The 22,574-nt window shown below is 42.2% G+C and overlaps 1 protein-coding gene and 1 pseudogene across 3 annotated transcripts in view; one reads left to right on the top strand and one right to left on the bottom strand.

The window, feature by feature from the left end:
- Positions 1-3,148, bottom strand: part of LOC126162378 (oxidized purine nucleoside triphosphate hydrolase-like) — a 101,443-nt gene extending 98,295 nt beyond the window's left edge. Inside the window, exon 1 of one of the 3 annotated variants that reach the window (XM_049918845.1) lies at positions 3,013-3,148. The gene's annotated coding sequence lies outside the window, so the exon portion shown is untranslated. The remainder of the gene's footprint in view (positions 1-3,012) is intronic. The other 2 variants (XM_049918844.1, XM_049918847.1) reach the window with 2 other exon arrangements.
- A 14,331-nt stretch (positions 3,149-17,479) lies between these two features.
- Positions 17,480-17,597, top strand: LOC126164206 (5S ribosomal RNA; annotated as a pseudogene).
- The last annotated feature ends 4,977 nt before the right edge of the window (positions 17,598-22,574 follow it).

The raw sequence follows: 22,574 nt of genomic DNA, 5'->3' as shown, positions 1-22,574 counted from the left end.
TGAGCTACTACATATTTAATCTCCAGAACATCAGAGTAGATAATTTTCTGTGTATTTTAGGATTTTTGTTTTCTTTCGACAAAACTTGTCCGTTTTCAACAGAAGTTTTTACATTGTCTGCAGTTTTTCCACTTATGTCATGGCAGTCCAGTTTATCTATAAGACTTTTGTGATAGACACAATAAAAAGCTTTTGAAAGACGTAAATATACACTAGATGCTTTCCTTTAATGATCCAGTGGCTCAGTAATGTGTATTATTAAGTCTGTCACACACATGGAAGAACCCTGGAGACACTAAAAGGTATCAGATAGATTATATAATGGTAAGACTGAGATTTAGGAACCAGATTTTAAATTATAAGACATTTCCAGGGGCAGATGTGGACTCTGATCACAATCTAGTGGTTATGAGCTGTAGATTAAAACTGAAGAAACTGCAAAAAAGTGGAAATTTAAGGAGATGGGACCTGGATAAACTGAAAGAACCAGAGGTTGTACAGAGTTTCAGGGAGAGCATAAGGGAACAAATGACAGGAATGGGGGAAAGAAATACAGTAGAAGAAGAATGGGTAGCTCTGAGGGATGAAGTAGTGAAGGCAGCACAGGATCGAGTAGGTAAAAAGACGAGGGCTAGTAGAAATCCATGGGTAACAGAAGAAATATTGAACTTAATTGATGAAAGGAGAAAATATAAAAATGCAGTAAATGAAGCAGGCAAAAAGAAATACAAACGTCACAAAAATGAGATTGACAGGAAGTGCAAAATGGCTAAGCAGGCATGGCTAGAGGGCAAATGTAATATGTAGAGGATTATCTCACTAGGGGTAAGATAGATACAGCCTACAGGAAAATTAAAGAGACCTTTGGAGAAAAAAGAGCCACTTGTATAAATATCAAGAGCTCAGATGGAAATCCAGTTCTAAGCAAAGAGGGGAAAGCAGAAAGGTGGAAGGAGTATATAGAGGGTCTATACAAGGGCGATGTACTTGAGGACAATATTATGGAAATGGGAGAGGATGTAGATGAAGATGAAATGGGAGATATGATACTGCGTGAAGAGTTTGACAGAGCACTGAAAGATCTGAGTCGAAACAAGGCACCAGGAGTAGACAACATTCCATTAGAACTACTGACGGCCTTGGGAGAGCCAGTCCTGACAAAACTCTACCATCTGGTGAGCAAGATGTACAAGACAGGCGAAATACCCTCAGACTTCAAGAAGAATATAATAACTCCAATCCCAAAGAAAGCAGGTGTTGACAGATGTGAAAATTACCGAACTATCAGTTTAATAAGTCACAGCTGCAAAATACTAACGCGAATTCTTTACAGACGAATGGAAAAACTGGTAGAAGCCGACCTCAGGGAAGATCAGTTTGGATTCCGTAGAAATGTTGGAACCCGTGAGGCAATACTGACCTTATGACTTATCTTAGAAGAAGGGTTAAGGAAAGGCAAACCTACGTTTCTAGCATTTGTAGACTTAGAGAAAGCTTTTGACAATGTTGGCCGGAATACTCTCTTCCAAATTCTAAAGGTGGCAGGGGTAAAATACAGGGAGCGAAAGGCTGTTTACAATTTGTACAGAAATCAGATAGCAGTTATAAGAGTCGAGGGGCATGAAAGGGAATCAGTGGTTGGGAAGGGAGCGAGACAGGGTTGTAGCCTCTCCCCGATGTTATTCAATCCGTATATTGAGTAAGCAGTGAAGGAAACAAAAGAAAAGTTTGGGGTAAGTATTAAAATCCAGGGAGAGGAAATAAAAACTTTGAGGTTCGGCAATGACATTGTAATTCTGTCAGAGACAGCAAAGGACTTGGAAGAGCAGTTGAACGGAATGGACAGCTCTTGAAAGGAGGATATAAGATGAACATCAACAAAAGCAAAACGACGATAATGGAATGTAGTCGAATTAAGTCGGGTGATGCTGAGGGGATTAGATTAGGAAATGAGACACTTAAAGTAGTAAAGGAGTTTTGCTATTTGGGGAGCAAAATAACCGATGATGGTCGAAGTAGAGAGGATATACAATGTAGACTGGCAATAGCAAGGAAAGCAGCGTTTCTGAAGGATAGAAATTTCTTAACAGCGAGTATAGATTTAAGTGTCAGGAAGTCGTTTCTGAAAGTATTTGTATGGAGTGTAGCCATGTATGGAAGTGAAACATGGACGATAAATGGTGTGGACAAGAAGAGAATAGAAGCTTTCGGAATGTGGTGCTACAGAAGAATGTTGAAGATTAGGTGGGTAGATCACGTAACTAATGAGGAGGCATTGAATAGGATTGGGGAGAAGAGAGGTTTGTGGCACAACTTGACTAGAAGAAGGGATCTGTTGGTAGGACATGTTCTGAGGCATCAAGGGATCACCAATTTAGTATTGGAGGGCAGCGTGGAGGGTAAAAATCGTAGAGGGAGACCAAGAGATGAATACACTAAGCAGATTCAGAAGGATGTAGGTTGCAGTAGGTACTGGGAGATGAAAGAGCTTGCACAGGATAGATTAGCATGTAGAGCTGCATCCAACCAATCTCAGGACTGAAGACCACAACAACAACAAAGTCTGTCACTGCAGTCTTAATGGATCTCCCCTTTCTAGACCCATGATGGGCTTTGTTTAAGATGTTTTGCTTCTCTATGAAGTTCACAATTAAGTCTTTCATTGAAAATATTACACACTTGTTGCGCATCTGTCACTTCTTTCCCCTCCCTTGTCTGTATTTGTATCTTTTAAGACATTTGACTCTTTTCTGTTCTCATTTCCTACTTATCAAACATGTTTTGAAACGGCTGTAGCATGCGAACGGTACGTTTCCGAACATGGGTTCCAATTCAAAATATTGTCTACTGAGTCGCCTCTGCAAGTCCTAGAAGTTTTTAAGGGAGATTTTCGAGCACCCTGTATGTGTCTCTATTATTTCTGTAATTTATCGGATGTTCCCGATACTATTGTTCTAAATGGTCAATCGATGAATGAATGAATAAATAAATAAAATAACAAATACCACTCACCAATACAAAAGATCCGAGCCACAACCTAACTCAATTTCGCGCGACAACAAACGCAACTCGCAAGGAAGCATCAAAAGATGTTCCACTTTTCATACACACTGCGAAACATGAAGTCGATTCACATGTGACAGTGCCTTCGACCATAGATACTAGTAGATTGGCCTTGCTGTGCAGAAGCTATAGGGCTGGTGCGGCTCCAACATAAACCATGTGACTGTTGGCAAAACGTGGCGGGATTTCAAATCAGCGGTCTGCCATCCTATGTTTGTATCGGATTTTCCCCACATTTCTCAACTGACTGCCAAACGCTTCCAACAAAAATTAATTTTTTATTTGTGAAAAATTGTGCCAGAACTACATTTGACCTGGATTTGTTCACAGTACCATTTATAAAATCTACCAAATACATCGAACGCCACGCTGGTGGGCAGCGGGACGAAATTTACTGCAAACTATCAATTAAAGTAAAATGTCGTTAAAATTCTTTTAAACAGTTAGAGTGGGCTCGTGTCAAAACTTTAAACATTGGATTCGCCGCGTTTTGAGCTCTAGTCACTTATAAAAGAAAATGGGATATGGGAATTATGTCAACTATAGGTGCCAAAATTGTTGACTTTAGGAGCACGTCCATTTTAGAGAATCAATTTTAGGTGGACTTCAAAGGTTCAGTTCCCACTATTTTTACAATAGTTTAAACTATCAGTTTAAGAAAATGATATTTTAGAGGAAAGGTGAGACTTTGAAGTTTCAGAAAATAATTTTGGAGCCTACGTTTAAAAATGACAGACACTGTAAATATAAATTATAAATATACATTGTAAATAATAACTAACCTATCAAAACACTTCTCCGCGAAGTGCTTCGAGCAAAGGCGCGTATGTGCAGATAGCTTAAAGTTTTTCCGTTTCAGGGCCTGTATCCAAAGCTGCCTTCGGTTTTCGTCCTTAGGGAACCTATGAGTAGGAACGAGAAACAATTATACCTACTTCTGTAACCGAATTATCACAGATACTTTCCAAAATGTAATATGAGTCTGACTCTACAGGCATCACTTTCAACACTGTAATTTACATGATACTCTATTTCAAGTGTAAAAAACATATAAAAGTCGCTTCAGCAGATTTCAATAAGGCATCTGCACTATCATAGAAACACACGTGAAATGTAATGCCATTTCCCCCGACAAAACGCTGAGTACAGCCCTAAGCGCAACACGAAACAACCATGTTTTGCCAACATTCACGTGACTTCAGCCCAGAGATGTTGGAGCCACGAAAATGACGTCAGGGCCAGTCTATTATATTTATGGTCGAAGGACGGGGCGGAACGGAGCGGAACAGGCATAGTTTGCTCCACAGCCTATGCATAAGTCGGATCTTCACTACACCGCGCAGCTGTCAAATAGATGCCCAGACTGACAGAGTGAACGTCCCGTTGTGGGTCATTAACAAAGATATTTTACTAACACATGCAACTGTGCGTTTAACACGTGTATAGAAGAACTAATCACCGATATCATCCTATTTAAATAGCCACAAACGTAATTTATCAAGTGCCGGGAATAATGAAACATGGAAACCAAATACTGAGCACAATGTAGAAATCGAGTACGGTACCATACATGACAGGACATATCACATGAGCATGCATAAAGAACGAATCAGCAATACTATCCCCATTTAAATGAGCAAGAATGCAATTTTAAAAAATTACCAAAATTATGCACACGAAAATTAACTATTGCTCAGCTGTCAAGTATGGTGCTGAATGCATAGTATGCATATACATAACACCCTGAGAAACAATTTTTCCACGGCAACGAATGTAAAAGATGATGACAAGTTGCTATCATGTATTGATGAACAAAATCATTTGTAATGTTACTTTGCTATCGCTCAATTCAGTGGAATTTCATTATTTGTTTCATCAGTGTAAACAAACAGTAAGACATAGATGTCTGGTTTGACAAACAGTACACTAAACTGACTGTCTGCACAAATATCTGCACACATTACCTCTGTGCAGACAAATTGTTGTGTATGAACAGGAGATTTGCGCAGATGTGAGATGTGTGCAAACCTGGAAATTGGAGTTGGGCAATGCCTTTCTTTGTATATACGGCACGAGACATACTTTGGCTGCGCTCTTTTCGAAGACATACTTTGGTTTTCTCGAAGGCATCGATAGATATGTGTGTTGCCAAGTATCGTCGTGACTGCGGCAGACATGCCCATTTCACAATCGTTATTTACACAGTGGTGTGTGCGTGAAACTCAAGAAAATATTTACAGAGACATACCAGACGATGCAGAAAACCTACAATGATGAGTGCTTAAGCCGTAATCGGTGTTACGAATGGTTCACAAGATTTAAAAAGGACCGGACAGGAGTTAAAGATGATCTTCGTTCAGGATGCTCTTCGACTTCTAATGACGGCGCTCATGTCAGGAACGACAACGAAAATGTGGGTGCCAATCGAACACTGACTGTTCGAGATATTGACGAAGAGTGTAATACGTAAGTTAGTTCACGTCATGAAATCCTGACATAGCGTCTTGGAATGCATCGTGTTGCCGCCTAGTTCGCCCCACGGCTCTTGAGTCAACACCAGAAAGACCTTCGCCTCTCAATCTGTGAAGAGCTTTTGAATCGCGCAAATGAGAACGAGATATTCCTTAAAAGACTCATAACTGGTGATGACACTTGGGTCTACAGTTATGATGCTGAGACCGAGATTCAATTTTCACAATGGGTCGGTAAAGCTTCTCCAAGACCAAAAAAAGCTCGCCAGATCAGGTCAAATGTCAAAGCTATGCTGACGGTTTTCTTTGACTTTGAAGGATTAGTTCCTCATGAATTCGTGCGACAGGGACAAATGTATTGCGACACCTTCGAGAAAATGTAAGAAGGAAACGGATTGAAATGCGGCGAGACAATTCATGGTTCTTCCATCACGATCACACACCCGCACATTCATCCCTGTTGGAGCGTGACTGTTGAACAAAAAATGAAATCACGGTGTTGACTCATCCTCCGTACTCTCCAGATCCGCCCCCTGTGGACTTTTTTTATTTCCAGAGTTGAAAACACTGTTGAGAGGATGACGATTTGCAACGATAGACGAGATAAAAGAAAATTCGCAGAAGATGCTTCGCACGATCCAGCAAGAGGCGTACCAAGACTGCTTCTGGAAGCGAAAACGGCGTTGTGAGCGGTATATCAGTTGTGGAGGAGAGTATTTTAAAGGAATTCATGCATAATAAGTAAAACGTAAGTGTAGAAAAATTTTGTAGACACAGTTATGGTATTTTTTGAACTGACTTTGTACACTACCTCCATTTCTCAGTTGCCTATTCTTTCGATGTACACTTAAGTTTTCCCCAAATATCCCACTGCTATCAGTTTCAGGTTACAACTAACTTTATGTACCTAGTATTACGTGAGCTTCATTACTTTTCATGAGTACTTCAAACTCTGGCACTTTGTTGCGAATGTTTCAGCGGTTTACTATTGGGGTTTTAATGCTCTCGTCTGTGGGAGGCATTTATTTCGATCTTACACTGATACTTCTACTTTTCCTACAGCTATCGTTATCTGAATTGGATAGAGAGTCACCTAATCTAAAAAATCCTTTTGTGCGCCCCACACACAGTCAGCTACCTGAGTAGCAGCATCTGATGTGCAGTGAACACCTGACCCATTAAGGTCCAGGAAGTCACAGTCTAGCTTGTCACAGAACATTCGAAGTCTCTGGTTCAGTCCTTCCACTCGGCTCAGAACCAAAGGGCCGAATCAATTCTGGGGACATTGCTGCAAATTGTGAGCTTCATTGAAACTCCATGTGCAAAGCTAGTCTTCTCAACCTTCTCTGCCAGTCCCTGGAATGATCCAAGAATGACCTAGGAGCCTTCACAACAGGCATCATTTGTTCCCATGTGTGCCACAATCTGTAGTTGGTTCATCCTGTTCCCTCAATGGCTGCTGGAATAGCCTCTTTAACATGTTGAGTGAGGCCCCCCCACATACACTTTGAGTGCACCTGGTGTCCTTTCCTGTCCTTTAGTGCCATTTCCCTAAGGGGTACCATCATTTGCGTAACATTTTAACTGCCAACGATTAATAGGCCAAACCATTTTGCGTTTTCCTCCACCTGACATCAGATGAAAATTGTTTCCCCTACACAGGTGAAGTTAGTCCCACTGACTCAGTTTCAGCTTCAGTAAAGACACCACCTCGAACTTGTTGGTTTGGGGGATCGGAGCAACACCCTGAGACCTTCCTGATCCCTGTCCGCCCTGTACAGGACACCTAGATGTAGCACTGACATGCCACTCCCAGTCAAGTGGACGAGTAATGGCAGATCCTATACTTTCGGCAGAGGAGACAGGATCCATGGGAGAGGACAGTGCTTGAGGTGCCTCTGGTACAGGTATCACAGGTACACGACTCTCAAGACCTCTTACAACACTCTGATCCACAGCAGCTGCCAATCGTTTGGCAATAGTGACGACGATTTCCAGCTGCTTACGGATGTCAACCAATTCAACCTGTGTCCGAGAATAACATTCACAGTGGGGATGCATTTTGGCGGGTAATGTATATTACAAGGCAGTGAACAAATGAGTAGGTTAGAAGCATAACTCACATGCTCCAAAAACATAAATTTTCACAAATGACTAAAAACGTGTTTTACATGTGTCATGCGCATGTCCCATATATTTACATCAGTATGTGCAAGAACAATGGCTGTAAATCATTATGTGTATTTCAGATTATGTTTGCTTATTGAGAAATTACAATTATTTAAGGTTATATTATGAATCATGTGAGTCTTGTTATGTAATATGTAAGTTTTGACAATCCCCATTTTGGATCTTGTGAGTTTCGGTACTGAGCTGTTTGGACGATGTTGGTTTCGCAGGAACTATCGTGTTGCGACTCGATATGCAGATCATGAAATTTTTTGATATTGTTCATAGAAACTGAACAGCAATTAAATGCTCCTCCATGGTGTTCACATGTCGGATACTGGGGCAGCACTGAAGGTTTGTACCATTAATGGTGGAACAAACTACACTGTGAGGTTCGGTTTATTTTTCAGAAATGGGCTTAAAATATTGAATTTGCGATTCCTCACTGTTAAGTTCTAAAGAAAGAGTCCTATACATTCTTATGTGGAGGAACAAATCAAGCCAATAACAAGAATCAGTTTAATTGGAAAACAATGAAGAAAACAGGATATTCCAACCTCATTCCTTTGGCTTCCACATTTCTGGATGCTGTGAACGTTTCCTTGGCCTTCCTCTTTCTCCAATGGGTGAAACGTTTTCTTCCATGACTTGTGTCTCAAATCAGTTTTATTCCAACCAGTATATTGAATTATATTTCCCAAAATAACTGAACAGAACAGAAAACCCACTTCACTGGCATCAATATGTACTACTTCGCAAGAAAATAGTGCCGAGTGAGCTAATCGCTGATTGGTCAAGATGAGGTACGGGAGAAAACTCACAAGATCCCACGGATCATGAGACTTTTGAAACTAACCATGAAGTTGTGCCAAATGTGAATAATTGTTTCGTGAATGATGTTCTTTGTATAAAGCTATATGAGAATACGTCGGCATCTCAATTTTCATTATTTTGGATGGAGCATGTGAGTTATGACTCTAACCTACACAAATAACTTTAAATAAAGGCTGCTGATGATTTTTAATCTGTTGAGATGAAAAGTTGCAATTCCCAATAAGAATTGAAGCAAATACACAAAACGAGATTTCTGTTAAGGCAACACAAAAATTGGGTAGAAGCTACTAGTTTCCTAAAACATTTAGATGTTAATTACAGTTGTTAGCAAACTCCAAAACAGAGTTAATTTACGATAAATAAATAATAAATAGTGTGCTGGTTTTGTGAAGTATATTGCAGTTTGAGTGAAAAATTGGAATTCATTGCCAGGAAAATAAACTTCTTCCTTTGCTCTCGAAAGTAACTGAAACAGCTACAAAAAATATGGGGAGAAATATGCTTGCACCAGTGCCAGAATGTACTTGGTTTGTATATGTGCTTAATTTGAAGACTTTCTTGTCTGGAAAAGATGTCTCCTAAAAAATTAGCTTGTTAATTTTCTTTTATACTTTATAGGCAGCTGATAGTGAGACTAACTCACCTATTAATTCTTCCTCACATGTGTCAGTTGTTTCATGGTTTTTTCAGACGATGGGTGGTAGTTTGTTTTTACCAGATAAACGAAGTGTTTGAATATTCACTCGCGTTTCCGTGTTTAATGCTTAATTTGTAAATTATTGACAATTACAAGTCCCAGAAGTTCTCAGAAACCTGAAGGTGAATAATAAAAATGTTGCAAATAGCCGGATGCGAACAGAACATTACTGCAGTTGTAGTTCCATATCCTCATCTACTGCACTTCATCGATGATGTAAAACTTACGACTTTGTCCTGTGTCATGAGCCATCTGAAACCTTTAAAAGGCAATAACTCATTATTTGACATTTAATATCAATAAGCTATGCCTTCTTGAGAGATCCTCAATGTGCTAGTGTAGGACATAAGATATAACATGTTATAAAACATGCCAAAATACGAGCTTGAAGAAACCCAATATGGCCTGACCCATATGCTTCAGCCACAGTATATCTTTGAAAGAAGTGCAGCCACAGTACCTCTCATGGTGTATATGTAAATAAAGGCGCTTGGAATGTGCATGTGCTATTTGAACCCACAGGTTAGAGTAATTTCACTCAAACTTGTGGATTCAAATCACACATACACATCAAGCTTGAGTATGTGGATGGGAGATACCCGCAAATTTAGCACTAAAATGTGTTTGAGTCAGCTGTTTGTTCACTCAGGTATCTCTCGTCTGTGTGTGTATGCAGAGTTAATTTAGTATGGTAGGTACACATCAGTATACTAGATAATTCATTGCCGAATTTATCGAAATGTATGGGAGTTACATATGTTTGTGGAAAGTTAAAAGCAGGGAATATGGCGATTAGAATAAGAAGGCTGCTGCTTATAATTCTTTAACAGAGAAATTATGATCGATTGGTCCTATGCCAAGCAGGGAAACGTTACACAGTAATAAAAAACTGTTGCACAGTGTTTACCTGAAAAATCTATTCGATCTGGTGCTGGGGGGGGATTGCTAGCATACTTTCACTCAGTGCTGTCTAATGCCATAATCTAACATGAGTTGTGCCAGGTCAGCAAAAAAAAAAAGTTTACCTTATTTGTTCTAAAGAAGAGTGCACCCACAATATTGTTTTAAAATATTAATGGAAGATCTTGGACAGTGGCTTCAGGGACATAGTTATTATTACACTTGTTCACTTCCTAATATAATATGTGGTTCTCACCAAGAGTGATTTGAAGGTGAACTGTAGAAATTGCTACCACAATACTACAAGTAAGTATTTTCACATATACTATGAATCTCTGTCTAAAGTTTGAAAATCTTGACTTAGAATCAAATTGAACTATAGCTCATTGGCTACATAATAACTTCTAGGAATATTCTATCTTCTAAGAATATTATGACTCAAAAGTAATGCAGTACTGGGGGCATCAGCACCTTTTGTTAGAGCAGGTTGCATACATTCAGGGTCAAACTTGATTGATATATGACCCCCTCCCCCATTAACCTATTGTTCCGCTAACTAATTTATGATGCTCTGAGGATAATCTATCCTTCTGAGAAACCCCCTTACCTCTCCCCCCTCTCCCTTCTCCTCCCCCGGTACTCTAGTAAATCCCTTCACTGATACAAGTGTAATAATAACTATGTCCCTGAAGGCACTGTCGAAGATCTTCCATTAATATCTTAAAACAATATTCTGACTTCACTCTTCTTTAGAATAAATAAGGTCTACTTTTTTTTTGCTGACCTGTCACAATTCCTGTTAGATTGTGGCATTAGACAGCATTGAGTGAAAGTATGTTAGCAATCCCCCAGCACCAAATCGAATAGATTTTGTTATTTTGCTAAGTTTTGTGGGTAAACACTATGCAACAGTTTTTTTATTACTATATAACGTTTCTCTGTTTTACATAGGTCAGTCACTCAAAATTTCTCTGATAAAGAATTATAAGCAGCAGCCTTTTACTCCTATTGCCATATTCCCTGATTTTAATTTTCCACAAAAATGTGTAAGTCCTATATATTTCGATAAATTCGGCAATGAACTATATAATATACTGATGTGTACCTATCATTCTAAATTCAATCTGCACACACACACACAGACGAGAAATATCTTAGTGAAAAGACAGCTGACTCAAACACATTTTAGCGCCAGATTTGCGGCTATCTCGAATCCACACACTCCAGCTTGTCTGTTCATGTGTGATTTGAATCCACTAGTTTGAGCGAAATTACTCTAACCAGTGAGTTCAAATCACACATGTACATTCCAAGAGCCTTTATTTACATATACACCATGAGAGGTTCTGTGACTGCACTTCTTTCAAAGATACACTTTCGCTGAAACACCTGGGTGAGCCCATATTGGATTTCTTCAAGCTCGTATTTTGGCATGTTTTATAACATGTTATAACTTATGTCCTACAAATAAATTCTGGTTCAAAACGCTAGCACACTGAGGATCTCTCAAAAATGTACAGTTTATTATTCTAGAGAGGGGGAAATGTGTCTGCAAGCTATTTACCAGACATTTAAACATTTTTTCCGTTGTCCTCTTGGGGTGTAATAGTTGTGTGGTATAGCCTGTGTTCGACTCATAAACAAATGCGTGTGCTGTGTGTGAATTAGAGCACTATCTACCTGCGATCATTAACAGCAGATGTCTCCATACAACAGTCATCAGAGAACTTTCAACTCATGTGTGATGATGAAACATGTCCATCGATGGAAAAGCGGTTTTCGCACCTTCCTTTATACGAATGAAGATTTACTCGACGTATTCCATTCCCCTGCCGTCTCTTGGGCATAAATTGAATCTTCAGTTTCATAACCACGGTGATTTTAAGTTAGTGGTGGGTGTTTGTGAGTATAGCAATCCCTGTGTATACATCAGCTTGACAGATGTCCTGTTTACGGAGTTAGTGGCAGCATGGTATGTAATTTCACGTGTCAAAACACTGCTGCTATGGATTTGTCTGTTTCCTTGTATGAGGCATTCTCCATTGATGATAATCGTTTTATAGAACTGATGTGAGCATAGTACAATTTCTCAACTATGATCGGATGTGGACAGTGAGCGCTATGCACCTCTGGAAAGCTACATTGTGCAAGTATCACAAAGACTCAACGTTTTTTTCATTGGTGTAGAAGGAGGTAATTTTATCTCCTTAAAGTTTGTCACCATAGTGAGTGGGATAGAAGACTAGCAGGATGGATCTATGTTGGAAATATATGACCTGCATTAGAGTGCATATGTTTATGTTCTACGATTATTTCTCTCTTATCAGTACCTTCTTGGTACTGACCCCAGACACTAGAACAATACTTTACAGTTGATTTGCTAAAAATGCTCCAAAGTCTATCTGTATGGAACCCTATCATGCATAAAACCACACACCACACATTTTCTTTTTAACTATCTGTTATGTCATCACAAAACTCTCATATCTACTATACACCAATAAGGGGTGCTAACCTCCTCGACATGTGCGCATCTGGTGAGACCTTGTACACTTGGCTGGGCACTGTGAGTAAGATTGTTGCGGAACAGCTTTTGCTGAACAGCAGTTATGGACTCGGCTCGTTCTGTTCCTTCCCAAGATGTGGAATGTAGTGTGTATACTGGTCTCCTATTTCTCGTCAACTGCAAATTAAATAGGTGACAGTGTTGCATGGAGGGCTGGTCAAAGACATTGTGAGGAGACCTTTCAATCTCTAACATTATCCTGAGAATGCGAGAATGCTCTGTCACTCCCTTCCTCATAGGGAAAGACGAGCAGTTGTACATTGTGCACTATGATCGAAGTACTAGAAAAATGTAGATAACCTAACTCATCGGTATAGGACGCTATCTGGTATACTTTGGTATCTACACTCCTGGAAATGGAAAAAAGAACACATTGACACCGGTGTGTCAGACCCACCATACTTGCTCCGGACACTGCGAGAGGGCTGTACAAGCAATGATCACACGCACGGCACAGCGGACACACCAGGAACCGCGGTGTTGGCCGTCGAATGGCGCTAGCTGCGCAGCATTTGTGCACCGCCGCCGTCAGTGTCAGCCAGTTTGCCGTGGCATACGGAGCTCCATCGCAGTCTTTAACACTGGTAGCATGCCGCGACAGCGTGGACGTGAACCGTATGTGCAGTTGACGGACTTTGAGCGAGGGCGTATAGTGGGCATGCGGGAGGCCGGGTGGACGTACCGCCGAATTGCTCAACACGTGGGGCGTGAGGTCTCCACAGTACATCGATGTTGTCGCCAGTGGTCGGCGGAAGGTGCACGTGCCCGTCGACCTGGGACCGGACCGCAGCGACGCACGGATGCACGCCAAGACCGTAGGATACTACGCAGTGCCGTAGGGGACCGCACCGCCACTTCCCAGCAAATTAGGGACACTGTTGCTCCTGGGGTATCGGCGAGGACCATTCGCAACCGTCTCCATGAAGCTGGGCTACGGTCCCGCACACCGTTAGGCCGTCTTCCGCTCACGCCCCAACATCGTGCAGCCCGCCTCCAGTGGTGTCGCGACAGGCGTGAATGGAGGGACGAATGGAGACGTGTCGTCTTCAGCGATGAGAGTCGCTTCTGGCTTGGTGCCAATGATGGTCGTATGCGTGTTTGGCGCCGTGCAGGTGAGCGCCACAATCAGGACTGCATACGACTGAGGCACACAGGGCCAACACCCGGCATCATGGTGTGGGGAGCGATCTCCTACACTGGCCGTACACCACTGGTGATCGTCGAGGGGACACTGAATTTGCACAGTACATCCAAACCGTCATCGAACCCATCGTTCTACCATTCCTAGACCGGCAAGGGAACTTGTTGTTCCAACAGGTCAATGCACGTCCGCATGTATATCCCGTGCCACCCAACGTGCTCTAGAAGGTGTAAGTCAACTACCCTGGCCAGCAAGATCTCCGGATCTGTCCCCCATTGAGCATGTTTGGGACTGGATGAAGCGTCGTCTCACGCGGTCTGCACGTCCAGCACGAACGCTGGTCCAACTGAGGCGCCAGGTGGAAATGGCATGGCAAGCCGTTCCACAGGACTACATCCAGCATCTCTACGATCGTCTCCATGGGAGAATAGCAGCCTGCATTGCTGCGAAAGGTGGATGTACACTGTACTAGTGCCGACATTGTGCATGCTCTGTTGCCTGTGTCTATGTGCCTGTGGTTCTGTCAGTGTGATCATGTGATGTATCTGACCCCAGGAATGTGTCAATAAAGTTTCCCCTTCCTGGGACAATGAATTCACGGTGTTCTTATTTCAATTTCCAGGAGTGTATGTAGCCTGGACTTAGGTAGGGAACTTTGCTTTAACAAATATGTAATCCTTTAAGTACTTATAATTTAACCGCTGGAACAGGTGTGTATGTAGAGGTAGGCAGCAAAGTATTCGCTGAGAACATTTGATGGATTAGAAGGAAGTTCAATTTCCAGGAGTGTATATGTTAGAGAATTAACAATGAATGGATGTACTGCACAGTCATTTATTTACATTCACAAACTAGTATATGGTAGTAGTAGGATAGTGGAACGCTGACGACAATTGTGATATGAAGTTGATATGCAAGTTAATTAAATACATCAAATAATTACCCCCACCCACACCCAAGCCAGATGACATTATGTGTTTTCCTCAGCCTGCACATGGCTCCCACTCCCTCCCCCTCCCCACCTCTCCCCCTCCCGCTCCCCCTCCCCATCCCCCCACCTACCCTATTGGCGGCACTTTCGAATTTTGGCTGAAATTTCGAATTTTGGCGTGATTTTCGAATTGTGGTGGGGATTCCTTTACCCAGGGTTGTGCTATGTCTCTTCCCAACCCCCTCCCACAGAAACTGTCGGAAAATTAAAAATGAGGGTGCCCTTTCCGGGACTCGAACCCTGGTCCTACTTGATGGAAAGCCCAGTTGTAACCCGCAACACATGGAAACTGTCCAGGTACATTAAGAAAGGTTAGGTTAGTGTATTTATTTTGGTTGAGAAACTGAAATAGAGATAGGTCCCAATTACGTAATTAATCATAAAATTGCTTCTAATTACACAATTATATGCATAGTGCTACACAAGAAGTATCTAAAATCACAATACAGCCCCGAAAATTGACGATGTCATACAACTGGTGACATCCTGCTGGGAAAAAAATTTTACAGTACCACTCGAAACTAGTGGCAGACGTACTCAAACTCTACGCTAAATATTTCTCCAGTATTTGTAATACACTCTGTCTCGTTGCCATATCATATTTCTGGCACTCACGATATCTCGAAACGAGTTACCTTTCTTGAACCTGTCTGCTATAATAAACTTCCAACGTGGTTTTAGTCAGTCCTTACGCATCTTGCGACTGCTGCCATACTGCAGCTTTGCGCATGTGACAGATGTGCTGCGTACAAAGTTAGTGGCGACATTATTTATAATTTCACGTGTCAGACGCCGTTGCTATGCGTTTATCTGTTTCCTTCTAAGAGGTATTCTCCGTTACTAACGATCATTTTATATAGGACTGATACTGGCATAGTGTAGTTTCTGAACCGTGATCAGATGTGGACTGGATGCTATACATCTCTGGAAAGCTATATTGTGCGTGTATCACACAGAGTCATTGTTTTAAGGAAGTAGTTTCCTCTTTTTACAGTTCGATACCATAGTTTATCGTAGAGAAACCTGCAAGAAGGATGTATGTCATGCTCTGGAAATATATTTTTTACATTGGAATATTAACAGCGTTACATTCCACATGACTGATAGGTCGGAAACTCAAGCGATCTAACATTATAGCCTGTTTTAAGTGCGGAACATTGTAGCCTTAGGAGTGCATGTGTTTATGTTCTCTCTTACCATTATCTTCCAGGTACTGATCCTAGACTCTAGAACAATACTTTAGAGTTGAAAGCGTAGTTGATTTTCGTAAAATGCTTCGAATTCCATCCATCTGGAGCTCCATCATGCATAAAAATCACCTGTTTCAAGTTCTTCTTTACCGTCTGCTATTACATCACAACGCTTTCGAATATGTTACTATACTCCGATAAGGGGTGCTAACTCATCTATATGGGTGCATCTGGAGAAATCTTGCGCACAAGGATGGGCGAGGACTTGGCTAGCTCCATTCATTCAAGAGACGTGGAATGTAACGGTCCACTTCTGGTCGGTTGCAGATTAAATCGGTAATGGTGCTTCAGGGCGGGTTGGTCAGTGACAGTGTGAGGAGTTTTTCAGTCACTTATTTTACCCCAAGACTTTGAGAATTCTCTGTGGCCGCCATCAGCATATAGATAGAGCGTAAAGTAAGCACTATGCTCGAGGAGTTAGAAATATGTAGAGCACTGTCTGGTATACTTTGATGACGTATGTGTTCAACAATTAACAATAAATGGACGTACTGCACAGTTATCTATCTACATTCGTAATGATACTCGCAAAGTAGAGAGGAGGGGCGGTTTAGCTATGAAATTGGGAAACATACTGTTGCAACATTGCTCGGTGTTGAAATTACTGTAAAATTGCTAAAATTGTTCGCACTATCAAATGTGATGCTTAGAATTAGAGTACATTGATGGTGTCTTTTCCACCCCTTCCATCCACTGGTAAGCTGTTGGTTACCACATAATAATTGACTGACATCGCTTGTTTGAGTTGGAGAAAAAGCTTTGGTGGAGGTACAACACTTTCTGGGGATGGATAACCCTGAAACAGCGATCGCGTACATGACTGCTGTGAGGAATCAGTCGAAACTGAACACAGAGTAATCAGCTATTCCGTAACTGTGACAGTTGAGTTTAATGTAGAGGTTGTCAATCGCTGTCGGATAGGAGTTTGGAAACTCACCACAACGCTGCCAAACTCTTCCAGTTTCCTTATGTTGTAACTGTATTTTATTTAAAATCATCCGGTGTGTGTGGCGTGTTATGGTAGTCGGAGTAACAAGATGATTCACACCGCGCCATGACTAGTTTTCTGTGAGAGGCAATGGATCGGAACGTGTTAATGTCAGTTTAGAACCTGACATAGGTCTCGAAGTCGTGGTGGAAAAACAAAATGTATGGCAGTGTACAAAGGGTGTTACAGCAGAAAAAAAGAATGTTTCAAACAACGACACAGGGTCACAGGGAGCGTCTCTTGTGAGTTAAAGTATGGTCTGTTGGATACAGTCATCCTCCTACAGTACAGGTGATGAAACTTTAAACTTGTTGGTGCAGTGGATCAACACCTGTATATTTAATAGGATCGTCACATGTGCTCGATGCTGGCACACAAGTGGTATGTGTTTTTGATCTATGGGAGGAGAGCCAACGGCCTTACCGCAGTGGTAATACCGGTTCCCGTCAGATCACCGACGTTAAGCACTGTCGGGCTGGGCTCGCACTTGGATGGATGACCATCCGGTCTGCCTAGTGCTGTTGGCAAGTGGGGCGCACTCAGCCCTTGTGAGGCAGACTGAGGAGCTACGTGATTGAGAAGTAGTGGCTCCGGTCTTGGCAACTGACCCACGGTCGGGAGAATGGTGTGCTGACCACATGCCCCTCCATACCCGCATCCAGTGATGCCTTTGGGCTGAGGATGACACGGCGGCCAGTCGGTACCTTTGGGCTTCCATAGTCTTTGTGCGAGGAGTTTAGTTTAGTTTAATATGGGAGGAGAGAGATGCGGTAAAAATCTTATTGAGTTCTCTATCAATGAAGTTAGTGGAGCTTTTATAGTTCGTAGTGTTTCTCTGTTGGATGGTACAGGATAACGATGATAGCATGTTGGGCTGATAGACGTGAATGGGACCTGAGGGACATGGATCTGCTTCAGACTGCAGTATCTGTATGTCTCACTAACTCAGATCGTTCTGTTTCTACACGGGTTGTAGAAGGTGGTGCATATGGCTTTCTCCGATTTCTGTTGTTCCGACTTGAATTACAACGATCTCATGCGCCAAGCTCCAGAAATGGCAGCAGTTGCAAGCTGGAATTTTACTGTAGCAGACAGGTTCGAGAAAGGTAACTCGTTTCGAGATATGTGAGTGCCAGATATATGATATGCCATCGAGACAGAATGCGTTACAAATACTGGAGAAATACCTAGTGGGGGTGGAGTGAGGGGGCTGTAAATACCTGTTTCATACCATGCTCCATAGCCGAATAGCTTTCAAAATTCGGCAATTTTATTACGAGGGTGCACAGTCTATATTCAACGTCAAGGTTTTTGTCTGAAAAATTAACTCATTCGTAGGTAAAGCCACACCTCGATTAATAAATCCGGTATAGCTTTTAACTTGTGTGCACGTATAGGACCAAGACCGCTTGTGACTGTAACATACAGTAGTTGTGGGAATCGGGTTTTTTAACATCTGGCTGCTTGTAAGACGATTATGCCTCTCTTTCTAAGACAAAGTGGTAGCACTAGCAAGAAAAACTTATGACACATGTCCCCCCATCGTTGATATTAGGTCAGTATTATTTCATATCACCAGCAATCTGTTACTGACGAAGTATTATACCCAGTAATATGATAGGTTCATCTTGAGCATGAGGCTTATAAAGTATATTTTTTTGTTCCGACATGTGCAAGGGAAATGACTGTGTCCAGTTGTAAGGAAGGTATGGATTTGACGTGGAGTACTGTGATAGCAAAGGGAAGAGTATGTCAATTCATAAGAATGTTACTGATATATCTATTTCCTGAGCCACGGTCATCAGCAGGGTTATCTCCAATACTTTGCTCATTGCCGAATGTTGTTCAGCTGATATTGCCATTGTAATATTTAGTTGTAAGTACAGGGATAAAATATGTATGAGGTCGGTTTTTTTTCATTGGACGATTCTGTCTATTCTTGCTTGGCATGCAGTGCCAGTGACTTGTGGCAGGAATGATTCACGATTCCTGTTAACTGTATGAGCCGTACGAATGCAGACACCTGTTAGAGGGTAGGAATGTAGCTGACTTAACTGTTGTCATCTAGACAGCCGAATAGCGAGCTAATACTTAGTATGTGTTGGATAGCTTTCGTGATCATGTGGAAATTTGAGAAGATACAATGTGGACATGTGTTTGTGCTAGACCGTTATTCCCTCCCTTGAAAATTGTCCGGTTGACTGCTCCTGCACATTTCGCGCCTTAGTTAGTTGAGGAAAAATCGATTGTGGTGTGTGCATTTATCATATGGAAGACACTTTCCGGTTCTCTAGATATGAGAAACACCTTAGTTGACCTTGTAAATTATAGGGATGGTTTGGAATGTGCTACATCACTGGCGTCGGTATTGGCGAGTGGAAATTTCAGTTTTCTTCATTTTTCTCGAGTTTCCGCGTAAATGTCTTCGCAGACGTGACAAGTTTCTTGTTACTCAGTGGTTTACAGCACGCCCCACCTAGCTAAAGCTTCGGGTTTTCTGGAGTTATAATTTCCAGTCTATATCTTCGAAATTATGTTGCCTCAGTGATCGATAGGATACTGCTGTGTCCTTGATATCGAGAAGTACCGCCAAAATGGTATAATATTATGACAAACCATGCGAAAATACATGTGTTCTTGTAATCCCAGAGTCTGGACATGGGGGTAGAAAAGCAAGCAAGCAAGCAGGTCCGGACCAGAAACAGTAACGTGTTTGTGCCGAGGGGGAATGAACGCGAATTTGTAGAACAGTTCTGAGAGTGACTTTGATCCTCTGAGGGCGCTCTGGTTACGTGTTATGAGTGGATGACCGCCCGACCTCGCAGGGAAATATCTAGTGTGACGAGTATATGTACTGTGCTGTCTGTCTTCGCAGTATATGTACTAATGATGTAAAAGGGCTGAGCCTGTATGGTGCAGGTTAAGATTTGCATGTATACTAGATTGATACAGTACGCGGTGATATATTGATGGGTCGGAGATTGGTTTAACGTTCTCATATTCAAGCTTCTGTCCTCGATGGGAGAGCAGTGTAATTGAGTAGGAATCTTTCCGTATTTGACGATATGTGGGGTATGCGGTGATATATTGATGGGCCGCAGGTCGGTTTCACATTCTAATATTCAAGCTCTTGTCCTCAGTGGGAGAGCAATGTAATTGAGTAAGTCTCTTATGTTGTGCCATGACCAGAGAAGATGAGTGTGTGTCCTATCGTGAGGGACGTAAAGGTTTAACCCATCGATAACAGCGAGGGTATAAGAGAGATTTGTTACGTGGAAAATTATGTGCGCTATAGATACTGAGATTCGTTCCAGAACCACAGCCGTCAAGAGGAGATATACATTGATCAGTATCAGACTGTAGCAGCAATCGTAATATTTAATTGTAGTTACACTGGTAAATATGATCCTGGCTCCCAATATTCTTGTGAGTCTTGTATGTATTTGATGATCTGTAGACAACTTTTGCAGATTTAACTGTCAGTGCAATTTAGCGATCGTTCAAAATACTGAAAGCAATGGCGAATGATGTTCCCGCTGGACCCGCACCACAGCTATGCGTAATCGCGCCAGCAATGTGAACACAAATGCGCGCACGGTCCAGAGGATGACTTGGCGCTTATTTAGATACATATGTGACGTCCCTGTAACAATGGATAAACTTTCACATGCCGTCGACAGCTGGGTGAGAGTGCTGACTCGTGCTAGCTCGTATCTGGCGGTGGCTTGCAGCGTCGACGCCCTCTGGAAATAGGTCTTTGCTTCCGTCCGGTCGCGTCGGCAATGGTGCCTAGGTGAACACATATTTCGAGAGGAGTTTCTAAGGTACCAAATATGAAAGGGATGTCGGCGCCTCATGCCTGTGGGACCCAAACGGGCTTCTGTGCGTCACTGCGTGGGAAGTGCCGGTGCATCCCGACTTCTGGGAGTGTGTGCGCAGGACTCCTGTGCGACCCAGTTGACAGGGGGTGGCGGGTGGTGCCTGTGCTGTGCACGTTGTTTGCGTGGCTTCCTAGCAGGTACTTAGGCTGTGCTCTGCGCTATTTGGACAGTTTACGAGTTGATTTTACGTCTGCACATCAGTGTACTGCATTATTTAGGAGGAGTTTGCATGTTTGTACCGATATTATTTCGGTAATTTAGGAGTTGTTTGTAGTGCGTTATTTAGAAGTAGTTTACAGGTCTGGGGGCTGTGTGGCGTGACCCCAACCGTGTCAGAGTGTGTGTTTTGTATCGCTGTGATAAATATACTATCTTTCAAAATCCATCCCTAAATAAATGGTTAAAATAAATAAAATACACTCCTTCCCCTCTCCAGCAGCCCAGCGCAGGCTGAGTCATTTTCCCCTCCAGAGAGTCCTCTTGGCTTATGTCACAGAATGGACAACAGCGCCCTCTGGCGTCAGTACTGTGGACTAGGTCCAGACCTCATGGCGACTCCACTGTTTCCCACCATTTTTCCCCACCATCTTGGGTTACGCCACGGAATGGATGACAGTGCTCTCTGGTTGTGGTACTGTGTACTAGACCTAGACCACATGGCTAACACACTGTTTCCTGCCATCTTGGATAACTGTACTTGCGTAATCAGCTGACATCATGACGCCATCTTGGATTACGTCACGGATTGGAGTGCTCTCTGGTTGCAGTACTGTGTCCTAGGTCAGTTGGGGTCCTGCTTCATGGTGAACACACTGGATGGCTGTACTGCATCAAATTGTTTAAGTGAAGACTGGTGCATGCAAAATAAAGACTTATGTCCAGCTCGGGTCAAATTCCATCCCTGCCAATCCCTAGGACGAGGTGGCGGTCGGGTGACTTTGGTTAGTGGAATTGCCCTTCCATTCCCGCCATTTTCTGGGAGAGTTGGTGGTTGGATGACTTGGGTTAGTGAAGGTAGCCCAAGTGACCTTTCATTCCCGCCATTTTCTTAGGTAAGCAGAGGTGTGCTGCATTATCCTGATGGAATTTGAGCTTCACGCCGCCATCTTGGACGACGTCATCGCCGCCATCTTGAATACATCTGACAACACTGCAGAGTCGGTCAGAATGAACTATGTCCCAATGCTCACGGACGCATCAGCGTCCTCACAAGAGCTGACTATCCCCACATTGCCCCCCGCAAGTGCACAACATTTTGAATACAGAAAAATTTCACTGTAACGATAATACTTAACGTCAACGCATTTCTTCTAATCGAGCATCTGTTAAAGAGGAAACTGTCACAATGATAATAAACATTCTTTTCCCACAAAAATAGGCTCAGTCCATTATCTTATATTTTAATGAGCAGAATCGGTTTAGTGTTTTGGTTCGACTGCAGGATACAGTTCGAATCTCATTATTTTGTGACATCCAATAAAGGGAAAAAACTACAGCACAGCCACAGATTTTAGAGGATGTCCAAAGTGCTCAAAATCGGGAAAAAATCTTCCAATATTTTGCTGTGGAATCTCCCCATTACTGCAGAATTTCCTCATATTTTTGAAACCATCATTCAATGTA

Source organism: Schistocerca cancellata, chromosome 2 (genome assembly GCF_023864275.1).
Source record: "Schistocerca cancellata isolate TAMUIC-IGC-003103 chromosome 2, iqSchCanc2.1, whole genome shotgun sequence".
NCBI lineage: Eukaryota > Metazoa > Arthropoda > Insecta > Orthoptera > Acrididae > Schistocerca > Schistocerca cancellata.
This window is presented reverse-complemented; position numbering and strand designations above follow the sequence as displayed.